The sequence below is a fragment of the Bacillus rossius genome, chromosome 1 (assembly GCF_032445375.1).
Source record: "Bacillus rossius redtenbacheri isolate Brsri chromosome 1, Brsri_v3, whole genome shotgun sequence".
NCBI lineage: Eukaryota > Metazoa > Arthropoda > Insecta > Phasmatodea > Bacillidae > Bacillus > Bacillus rossius.
Window position 1 is genome coordinate 168176547 of NC_086330.1, and position 12219 is coordinate 168188765.

General features: G+C 37.9%; 1 protein-coding gene across 1 annotated transcript in view; it reads right to left on the bottom strand.

Moving 5' to 3' along the window:
* Positions 1-9433, bottom strand: part of LOC134527100 (discoidin domain-containing receptor 2-like) — a 787573-nt gene extending 778140 nt beyond the window's left edge. The window contains exon 1 of the mRNA XM_063359452.1: positions 8711-9433. The gene's annotated coding sequence lies outside the window, so the exon portion shown is untranslated. The remainder of the gene's footprint in view (positions 1-8710) is intronic.
* Positions 9434-12219: the final 2786 nt, after the last annotated feature.

Here is a 12219-nt window from a genome sequence, read left to right on the forward strand (position 1 = left end):
GGAGGCCTCAAGTGTTGACAGTGTGGCAGGGCCTGAAGCCACGTGTGAAGTGTAATCCTGCGGTCTACCGGGGGAAGTGTGCGGACGCGAGAGGAGTCCCTCCTGATTGCCGGCGTGCGTGCCGGCTGTGCGCCCGACTCCGTCCGCGGCGCCTTCCCACGCTAACATGCGCGCGCCGTGCAACGACATCTTTGCACGATGAAAATTATAAACTACATACAAATAAAAATAATAAATGTGCTTTAGAAATTTTATACTTTAGTGACTGATATTGAATGGTCTATATCATTAAAAACATTTATTTGTTGTGAATATTAGTGACATAAATTGTGTTTATAAACGTTTTCTAGTGTATTTTTAAGCATATTTATATAAGTGGGGTAATGTTTTCGTATGTTTAATTTATTGGCATTAAAATTCAAATTATAGCCTTTTTATGTGATAAATAATTTAATAAAGCCCTCAAAATAAACATTAATATTATTTATTATTGATTTTAATTAGAAATTAAAATTTATCTAAATTTTTTTCTAAATTAAATAATTATATTTATACACGTGTTTATATTAATATTGAATACCGAATATTCATTATTATTTTTAATTGATTGAATTTGTACTTTATCAACTGTATTTATAATATCACTCCACTTATTTTATTTTATTTCTATGAATTATTTGCAAAACAAAATACAATTCAGTTTTTAACTACACTAAGTAGTCTAAGTATAATTCTAACGCCCGTGCACGAGTACACGCACCAATTATTTTTTTTTACATTTATGGAAAAATTGATAAATTAACTCTTTAAAACCAAAGTTTCAAGCGTACCTGGAACTTAAATTACGACGAGGGTTTTTGCTAATTTATCTTAAGAAATTTTGATATTCTTTCCTGACAAGTTATCTCCGAGTTCGTTTTATAAATGATTATTTTCAAATTTCGGTGGATTCGCGTAATTATACGTGGAAATAAAATTTATATAGAAGTTTTTCTACTAGGAAATCATGAAATGAAATTTGTACTAACCAGCACATTGAATTAAATCCTTTTAAAATGTTAATTTTGGTTTTCCCATATTTTAAGTGGAAAACTGGACGAACAAGAAAAATAAAAATGGAAAACGTCGGCGCGGAGCCCCGGGGATTGCCCTGCCCTAGAGCCGTCCCTGTCACGGCTCAAAAAGAACAGGAGGCGCAGAGACCAACTAACAGGTCCTGAGAAGCTTCCATAAGTAGAGATGGGAAAGCATTCGCGCGTTCAACGACCAACAGGAGGGACTCGACCGTCACATTTACGGTAGGGTTTCACACCACATCTCCATATGGAAACATTATGAGTTTTGCCGACACAATAGCGTAGAGGCAAAAAGTCGGAATTAAACAGCATTTTTTTTTCTCGGAAAAAGGCATCAGTGTTGGAAATAACGCTAAAAATGAAATATTAAGCCAGGTGTCTGTATAAAAACTAATGAAAAATAGTTAACACTGTAATTATTTTAATGTTGAATTGTTTTTCAAATTTATCTAACACCAAATAAAATGACTAAATGATTATAATGATTTCATGTTTATGTGGATTTGTATAACATTTTTTTCTAAAAAAATATAAGCCTAATTTTGTAATTGTTTCGCGCTTCGCTCCGAAAATATGGCTTCGATGACCAACTCACGGCTGTTTGCGAGTCTCTAATGTGGGTTGCCCGTGAAGCGGCTTCGCGTCAACTTATCGTCCGATGGCAGACGCAGCACACAGGAACGACGGTTTGAACTTCAGCACGTTGACAACTGAATCCGCAAATCACCCGGTCTCTATTAAGCGGTTTATATCCCATTCTATAACATTATTTTATTTTTACGTGTAATAATGTTTTGTGGCCGGATTTAACAAAATTGCATAATTAGCTTGCAAAGCTGAATTTTTAACAAACTGAAAATATTTGGGTCTAAAGGCAGTGCTGGTGATTACTGCGTGGTATTTTTCGAATTTATTTCCGAAATTATTATTTTATTTTACATTTTAAAATCATACATTTACGAGGATTTAAAAAGGTTAGCGAGAATTAATTAATTTTTTTCTGAAAAAAAAAAAATTATACCACATAGCCTACTAGACAGTAAAATTGACTTCAAACCGAAAAGTTACAATTATATATTCAATTTCATTCTTGTTATCCATACTGCACATAAACTTTAAAAATGCAACTTTTCCAGCTAATTATTGAAAAAATATGCGAAGCATGTAATTTTTTTTTTTTTTTTATTATGTGAAAGTTCAGCCACTCACAAAGTCAGCGGGTTTAACTGTGTGAAGCGTAAATATAAAATCGTTTCCTGGAATGGGACCAGTGTTGTGTCTGTGTCAGTGAGGCGGGATGATAAGCGCGACTCTCACTGGTATTTCTAGCGCGGTGTCGCCTCTAAGCGCAAGGCTGTGAACTGGCGCGCAGTCTTCTCGTCATGCGTAGGACAACTGTGAAATTTGAGCGGTGACAGTTACATTATATAATATAGAAATAAAGGCAAAGATGTAATGAAAATCCCTCAAATGCTTTCAAGAATCTGTACAGGTTATTTTATCCCTAAAAATTACTCTGAAACACGCCTTTTAGCCATTTAACTCTTTTAAAAATACATTTTAAAAACTTCATCCGCAAACAAAATTACTTATCCGCCCTCAGCAATGTCTTGAAGGTTTTTTCGTAAGCAGTCCTCACTCGGATATCTTGATTAGTTTTCAAATCGCGTTGTTTTTCCTGAAGTTCTGTCCACCGCGTGGGTGCCCGGGTAGGCGGCGCTATAGTATAGACTTCTAGGTGCGAGTGTCTCATGTCAGATAACGAAAGGCAACGAGGAGTAGATAATCTCCAGTTCCTGCTTCTCCCCTCCCGCCGACATGATACCGTGCCCATAGAGCGCGGCGCCGAAGAAGGTGATCCCTCTGATGAGTGTTCGGCCAAACACGACTCCCAGCGCTCTCCATCGGTGCTGAATCACAGCCACGTCCTTGATCTAGTTACCGACCTCCGTGGGTTAGCTTCTTGGATAAGGCTTGGGTGTAAATAAGTCACTGAAATTGTCAAAATGAAAATTAAACTTGTCAGACATAAGTTGGCTCGTTGGGAATGAACTATATATTTTACGTTATTAAGAATAATTACGAAGAAAAATTACTCCCCCCGCCCCCCCCCCCCCCCAACCAAAACTATCCGGTTGCCAAAGAGTTGCCAAAACTAGACTTTAGGTAATATAAACTCGATGTCGAGGATACATTAAGTTCTAATGCCAGTATTCCAAGACACTAAAATAAGGGTTTAGATGTTGCATATGTTACACATGTAACCTAACAGTATTCCTAGTCCGCGATATGGCACGACCAGTCGCTTATTTTTAGGGAACGGATTTTCATGACCCATCAATCGCCTATCTGTTGCTTAAATTCCGCGCATGCGCAGAGCTCACTTTATCGTTTATTTCGTCCAGATGGCGGACCCGCATCTGGCCCCATTAACTCGTATATAGTCACTTTTGTGATCATCGGTGGACGTACTACGCGCGTTGGTGTGCCAAATGAAACTTTATGATAGCGAAACTATTCTGGAATAAATTTGGTACACTTTAACGGTCATAACAAGAAATTTTCGCAAATTAAAAAGTACCTGAGAAAATTAGAAATGTGGTTCTATTTTTGTGTGACGGTGCTGATATCTCTAGTATTTTTGCGTTAACAATTGCATCGATCGTTGCGAAACGTTGCGTTAAGGGCCCCATACACTAGCGGATATGCTCGCCGAGCCAAGTCGGAGAGCATATCCGCTAGTGTATGGGGCGCTTTAGATTGCACAGAAAGCAGTTTCTAAATATATCGCGTAGGGCACCGTTTATTAAAACTGTTTGCCGATCTGTTCCCATACTGGGATTCGGTTCGGACATGGTCTGGAAGACGTACCGCAAGTTCGGTTACGGCTGTATCCCAACAAGGCGGTACTTATTCGCTACTTTACCCGAAAGCCTTGGAGATCCCGGGCTGTCCGCGTGAGTCACGCACGGCCAACAGCCCATCAGTCGCGCGAACAGTGGGCCTACCTACCGGCTGTTCCCCTTGCTCCTCGCAGCCCCCATAGTGGCGCCAACACAATCACGAGGGAAATAAGGACTTCCAAGAGGCTCCACACATTATTTAATAAGCATACTTTTTTTGCGTTGAAGTTCTCGCCGACAGCGATGTAATAACACTATATATAGATATACACATACATACACACACATATATATACTAGCGCTCTGGGTAGATAGTATTTAGCCGCTCCTATTCATTTTCCAGTTCCCCACAAACATTACACAATCGTACTTATTTAAGCTCATTTACCATCAGTTTTAAAACAGCAAATTATGCAAATAAATATAAGATTTTTCAAAGTCTTACGCTGTTTGTCCTTTTCCTTGTATAAATTTAAAAAAATGGTTGTTGCAGTTTTATATGACTGTAACCACTACCATAATAAAACATGAGCTATAGTAGACTATATTGTTAAATGAAATTTAAGTATATTTATAAAGTATTTGGTTTAAGCGCACTGCAATAGTTAGTATAAAAACGTACTTCCCCTTGACCCTGTACATGACAGTACTCTATGGTATGGAGGGCATATAACACTTATTTCGGATGTACTTTAAACTATAGGATTTGACATGTATTTTGAAAATAAATAAATTAACTAACATTAATGATCTTCTTTTTCTAAACCCTCAAGTTTTTCTTTCTAATTTTTTTTTCGCACCTCTTATGCACACGCTCCTTTGAGAACTGGCGCTCATTTTCAATTCGGGGCCCGTTGACGACCGGCCTTTGGAGTTACGCTCAAGTCAGAGAGTTGACATCTAGCGACAGAGAAACACTTTGCATACCGGCCTGTCTTTCGCTTGGATGGCAAAACCCTGCAATGTCACTAAAAACTACGTCACCCTGGTGTGCCAAAATTAGTTGGACAACGGAACACCTCGTAAAATAACTTAGGTTCAATTATAGGAAAATATGTACACGAGATAGAAAACATGTACCTAAATCAACAGGTCTATGCAGTTTTCAGAATGCAGTTTCAATGACCTCTTTGGTTTCATTTATGTGTAACGATCATTTGGAAGTAATATACGATATCCGCATGAAAATACACAATACACGCCAGCAATTTAAACTCGTATTACAACTCAGCGAATGCAAATGAGTAAGATTAATTTGAATTTTAAGTTTTTATAGATAAAAACAGATTTGAATAAAATAACGCAAATTTTTATTTTGTCCTGATTAGCATAAGTAAGTTGTAAACAAAAAATAAGCCTCAAACCTACAGTCGGTGCAAGCCTTTGAATAAAATAAAAAACGCATTGAAAAACAACACTATTATATTATTATTGACCAATCAATTTAAAAAAAACGTTTGGTTTGCACAATAAATAATTAAGAAGAATCATTCAAAAAATTTATGTAGCAAGCATAATTTTATCGGTTAATAATTGTGAAGTTTGATTTTAAAGTTTCCATTAGTATTTAGGAGGCTGTGTTTCAAACAAGGGTGCAGTTATGTCAGCAGAGCCAGAATAAACTACTTCCTTGAAGTTACAGTTACAAAAGTTTACATTGATCCTATTTTCATATCCAGGCCTAATGGAAAGCTTTCTCCTGTTTTTGTTTTGGTTAGTGGTTGGAAAACGTTTCAAATGCATCCTCTGTCATCGTCGACTCAAATGAAGCAACCCAAGAAAACTAAAAGACTTTCTCATCTAGTCAAAAATAGTTCCATCCGCCATAAGCATTAATCTGATTTGTGTTTCCACCTAGACTTTGTTCTACTCTATGCAATAATCACCACACTTTCGTTATTATTTTTTATACATTTTAAATTAGCTTTAATAAATAATGTTTTGCGGATTTCATAAAGGTTATTCGCCTAATACAGGGAAGTGGAAAGCGGGAAAAGGCTTTTCAGGCCTGCATGTGAAAATAATACTCATATATCAAGAAAATTGGTGCTAGTGCGGGTAAATACACGTACAAGCCTTACGTATCGTTTGGAACATAGAACAGATCGTGTAAGTGACTAGCGTAACGTAGGTATATCAGCGCTTGCCCATACCGGAAAGTATAGAACGCTGATTGGCATGTGTAGGCCTTTCGTGGGAATCGGCCTTACAATTATATGAACGTGGTATTCCGGATAAAAAATAAGGGCTAATAAATGAACACTGGTTTGAAGAATTTTCGATTATTACGTGTAATACCACGATCTGTATATGAAAACAAAGCGGGTTTTCGAAACTAAATTAGTTTCCCTACAACTTCATTACGTAATCAGTGAACACGAGTGAGTAAACGAATAATTGATAATTCCGATATATTTAACAAAAAAATCATAGTAATATTTTAATAATCGCTCAAACCTACCTTCGGCCTACCATTTTGATTATCAAGATAAAAATCTATTAGGACAGAAATATGTAGTCAACTTAGAAATGACATCAAACAGGTTTGGAACGGCAATGATCTAACTAAAAAAAAAGTTGAAAAAAGTTTCTTTGAGTGAGCTGGAAGCTCGAAATTCGATAAGAAAAACCAGAAAGTTTATTTTGTTACAAATTCATTGGTCTACTGCTATTACCTGTTTCAGACGCAAGCTAGTACTGTGAGGGTTTTACTTTCTGGCAGAACATGCATATTTATTTAGTGTTAGTTTAAGATTAGTCTAAATTGTATGTTATTTTCGATCAAGCCCACCAGTATTGTAGCCAATCATTAATAAGAATATATTAAAACTATATATTTTGTAGGATAATGCTAACTTTATAATGAAAACATAGAATGTACCATGGCTACTTTTAAAAAATTTCCAGCAAGACGTATAGTGAGATTGATCCGAGTTTAAAGTGCATAAATATTGATGTTATCAAATACATGTAAATATGAATGTAAGGGCCCTTTTATTATTTTAGTAGTAAACAATTACTTAAAATTCTGCGTAAGCTTTAAGACTGGCGTCTAAAACGTAATTCCAGCAACCAATATTTAATTATGGCACATACAACCTACGAACTTACTCGGCAGTTAAAAAACAATTCGGTGTTGCGATAGGTATTAAGAAGCTTTCTATGCGGCATGGAAACATACACTGGATTTAGGTAACCAACTAAAGAATTGTGGACGTTATACCACTGAAAACCAAGGAGTTCCCAAGTTCAAACTCTGTTGGTACAAAAGTCCCTAAAGGCCCACACACACGATGGACTGACGGTTCGGACTTCTCAGCCGGAACCTAACAGTCCGAACTACCTGTGTGGGGACAGCGTCTCGCCAGTACAAACTATCAGTCCATATAATCAGTCCATCAGCTGAGTCGTTGCAGACATCTTTGTATTTTTTCTTTGGGTGCTTTGCTATTTTTTCCCCCTTTTCTAACTAAAAGTGCAACTGCAACTGCAACATTCAAATTTTCTTCCTTATTCTACGATAAAATAATACATCCAACGGCAACAGCATGACCAAGACTGATCGTGTGTGCAGAAACCCTTAGTTCAATCCAAACTGTCAGTCCGAACTGGGAGCTGGGCTGATCATGTATGAGGGGCCTTAAATGTTGAATACTCAGTGCAGTCTTATTCTTTCTGAACATGATCCAGATGTGTAAAACACGCAATTTTAAACAATTTTACTGTTTGTCCTATAAATACGTGCACAAAATTTTTTTTCGAAACGTATCTTCTATCAGTAACGTTCTTTGACACAAATCCTAATAAAAAACTTACTACACGTACACCAGCATCTGCGATGAACACGCCTAACTGTAAAAATATTTATTTACGTCATGCGAAACTAAAGCAAACAGTAAATAGGATATCGTTCATGGCAACAGGTTATGTATATAATAGAAGATCTTCTTTATGACCATAATAAATGAGACAATGAAAATTTGTAAGAACCAAGTCATCGAGACTTCTATAAGTCAGAAAATCATATTCTCAGTGTGCGAGGCAAAAAAAAAATAAAATAAAGAAAACTCATAAGTTGGCACAAATCTTTCCCTCAAAAGGAAGCAAAATGGGATAAAACATTTGCCAAATATTCGCGAACTAATATTTCTAGTTTTAGGACAGTACAGAATGTCAATTGTAGTACCTAACTTCTCGAAAAACCGATTTTGTGAAATGTAATAATTTAATTCCAAACATCGTGAAATGCATTTGCGAGAGAGAAAAATGCAATGAGTTACGTCAATAAACAAAATCACTTAAAGTTCATCATCTTGAGTGATGTTCAGTTTGTCTTGCGTCACCCAACACTAAACGCACAACCATTTAATAGCGGAGACGTCCCCATTCGAACTCGTCTACCTCGCCGGCTTAAAAAGACCCGCCCTTAGGATCGACAAAATCAATTGTCCCTTCCGATGCGAAAGTAGAGACCGTCATGCTACACCTGCGTTATTCGCAATGTGCCATTGTACCTCGCGGCGCTTAGTCCATTCAATAACAGACGAGCACCGGAAGCTGTGAATCATGCTCGTCCTTTCATCCTCACGAAAACGACTTGCGCTGCGTTACAATCGTCCTCATGTACCGTCGCGAACAGGAAACGAAAAATACGCCATTCATTATTGGCTTTACCTTTCATTGGTTTAGTAACCTATAAACATGCACTTGAAAATACTCAGCTAAACTCACCGAAGTAACTTTCAAAGTCTCAAAGCGTTGATAAATCCAATTCCGTACGCTCTAAGCTGGCCTCGATCCGATGATCTTCAGTCTTATCACCAACTTTCACGTGCTAGCTGAATGAGTCGTCAAAAAGTATTCAGGTTTTAAAATATATCGTTTACTGTTAAATTATTTTCCTTAAAGAAATTACAATTTTCGTTGTTCACTGAATTGTCACAGAACGCGCTCACACCACTATTTAAGCTCTTAAAAGGTTTTTTTTTTTCACTCACTACACATGTAAACTATACGACCACACGGGTAAAAGCCCTATAAAACTATTTATCAAACTTTATGATCATTTGTTAGTAACGAAAGAAGCCATGTTAGTATTCCGCTATATAATCCATATCCTGTAATTTCAATGCGTAACTTAAAAAAAGTCAAATTGACACATATATTGAAATAATAAAATAAAATTGTGTTTATTAATAATAAAGTGCTACTGAGTGTAGGATGCTCTGGTGGTCACCAAAATGTTTTTTCCCGTGAGCGAGCGTATCGTAGAGCACGTGTGTACCGGCGAGACTCGTTAAAAACAAAGGAAAATAAAATGAAAGAAATGAAAGCCGCTAGGAAGGGTCCGAAGGCAGCGTCTCGCACTGCACGGCCGTCCGACGCACGACCACCGAACACACTGACTGCTCGCGGTGGGGCGACGCTCGGCCGCGCCGGTCGGGGCGCGCACGGGAACACCTGCGCTCTGGCGGCGGCGCGGCGAAGCTCCGGCCCGCCCCTCCTCCGCGCCGCAGGGCCGCTCACTTCCCCTACACACGCTGCCTTTGACAGCGCACCAGCGGAGCCGCTGCACGGCGCATATCCGCGTCTGACGAGGCGCGGGCAGGAATCAACCAAACTTGAAAAAAGTATGCATGGGGGAGAAAAACTAGTAATAAAAGGGAGGGGGGGGGGGAAGAGATAAGCAGACGTGGAAAATCGTCGGACGCGAAACGAACAGAAAATCCAGCAGGGTGGATGAGAAAAAAGTATAACGGTGAAGCTCGCAAGGGTGAGATAACAGCCTGTGTACGGCCCTCTCCTTCACTAACGCTCTAACACACTCCTGTCCGCTCACTTTTAATCCCGGGGACATCAGGATGGGGTACTTAACTTCATCGTCATATATTCCGATGACCAGGGGCGTAGCCTGGGTGGGGGGGGGGGGGGGGTTAGGGGTTCAACCCCACCCCCCTTAATATCAAATCTTTAATTAATTTCTTATTCATCACTCAAACAAATTTTATATTAAAATTAATAAAAATTTTACCATTACAATATTTAAATTTAAGTACCTAAAACTGCTAAAATAGCACTATTTTACACCTTAAAATCCAAATTTTCCCGGAGAAGGACCCCCGGACCCCCCCCCCCCCCCCACGGTTTATTACGGAGAGGGAGGGGGGGCAAGCAACTTAACACCCCCCATACACAAATCCTGGCTACGCCACTGCCGATGACCCCTTGTGCGTTACAGCCATTTCGCGCCGGAATAATAGCATAACGCTTGATAACATTTCTTCCCACAAGAGCAACTACAATGTTGGGTTGCGAGTAGGCCTAATTCATCATTATTTTAATATCAACTGTAGCGCCGCAGTAGATCGTTGATCATATAATAATTGAAACTTTTAGGCAGAACAATAAAATATTCAGTTAGTTTGCGGACTTCGGCTGTTAATTAGCTAAAAAATAATGATTTCCATATTAGCGATAACACTAAAGAACAAAGAACTGCACATGTGAACTTTTATGTTAAATATTTATTTTGTTTGCGTAATTGAGTTTAATGCCAAAAAACTTAACTAAACAAGCAGGTCAGTAAAATGTTCTGCTCCCACACAGAACGTTTAGATGCTTAAAACACACACACATATAAGTGTTTGTGGTGACTGCCAAAAATATATATATACATTAAGGCCAGCTTGCAAATTCAGGAAAATTTAATCTAGGCGAAAGACTTTACACGTTTTACAAATAAAAATATATAGCCAGTCATGGGGACTGTCAACAGAAGTGAAAACTTAAAACTTTGTTTTGAAATGATTGTATTATATGACATCATTTCTACGTCAAATTTACGTAAGAAAATGATTTTGGTATTATATCAGTACGATGTCAGTATATCATTTATCCTTACATAATTTTTTAGTCACAGCTGATGTCAGTGGAATGTCAAAATTACGTAAAAATTCATTACCTAGCTATGACTTACCAGTGTCAGACCTAGGTCGTGTATTCACGTGGTCAAATTAAATTCACTTACTGCTATTACAGCATGTCGGTGATGCGAACTCACAAGTTTTTACCCATCCAATAAAGAGTCCAACACGCACATGCTACAGTCGAGTATATACAATGTATTAGTTTATATATGCGTACACATGTACACAGGCCGCTGCGATTCGCCAGTCTGGCGCAACACGTCACTAGCATGTCGGTGACGCGAACCTATAAGTTTTGCCGCTACCAAAAATCGCTCAATGCGGCTAAAGAAGTGTTCACTTTAAAAAGTTTTTTACATTGCCTTAAGTCGTGACACTACAAGCTGGCATAGACTGCAGATTTAAAAATATTACTTGCCAGTTCTAAGTCTTTCTTATTCTAAAATGTGTTAGATATTTGATTTATATCGTTGTCCTTCCGTCTCCTTCATCCATTTATTTCTCCAATGCTTAACTCTCATCTTATTGGCCTGAATCGTTTCTAATAACCGCCATGTCCATGACAATCCTCTGTAATTAATATGTAAATTGTATAAAATTATTCATGAAAAATTACAGATATTTGTAAGTTTGTACATTTACATGAAAATATCTGTATCTTTTTCTAATAGTGTTCGCAGTAATATAGGGTTCGGATTCTTACCCCAGCATTAATTCTTTGTGTTGACCTAGTACCTCCAATAATTAAGTTTGTTTATAAACCATTCCCTGAATAGCTTTCCAGTATTAACTGCGCACATTAATTAGCATATTAAAACAAAATAAAGTCAACTCGTTGAATATTCGATTGTCATTTCCATGGATATAATAATTATGCTCGAATAAAACATCAATTAAAAATAAAATTATGCACCTATTTTCGTAAGAATAATTTGAAATATATTTCATGTATACAAAAATAACCATAGCCACGTGTTGTACAAATTTACAATAATTTTCTTACTATTTTTTGGCAACTAATTTCCAAAAGAATCTTTTTTAAAAGTAGCCTACAGAAAACACTGTTCTGTGTAAGACGTTATGAGGTCCACCTATGGAGGGGTGCAGGTGTGTTGTAAGTGACAGTGACGGTAAGCGCGACCTCGCTGGTGCACCTGATGCGCTATACCTTCCACGCGCATGAATCTGACTGGCGCTCGGTTCTTTCCGTTGTACATTCCGGAACTATGACATTTGGGCCATGGTCATTAAACATTACGGCGTGCAAGTGAAGATAAATGTGGAATACAAGTTTGAGTGTTGTTTTCAAGATGC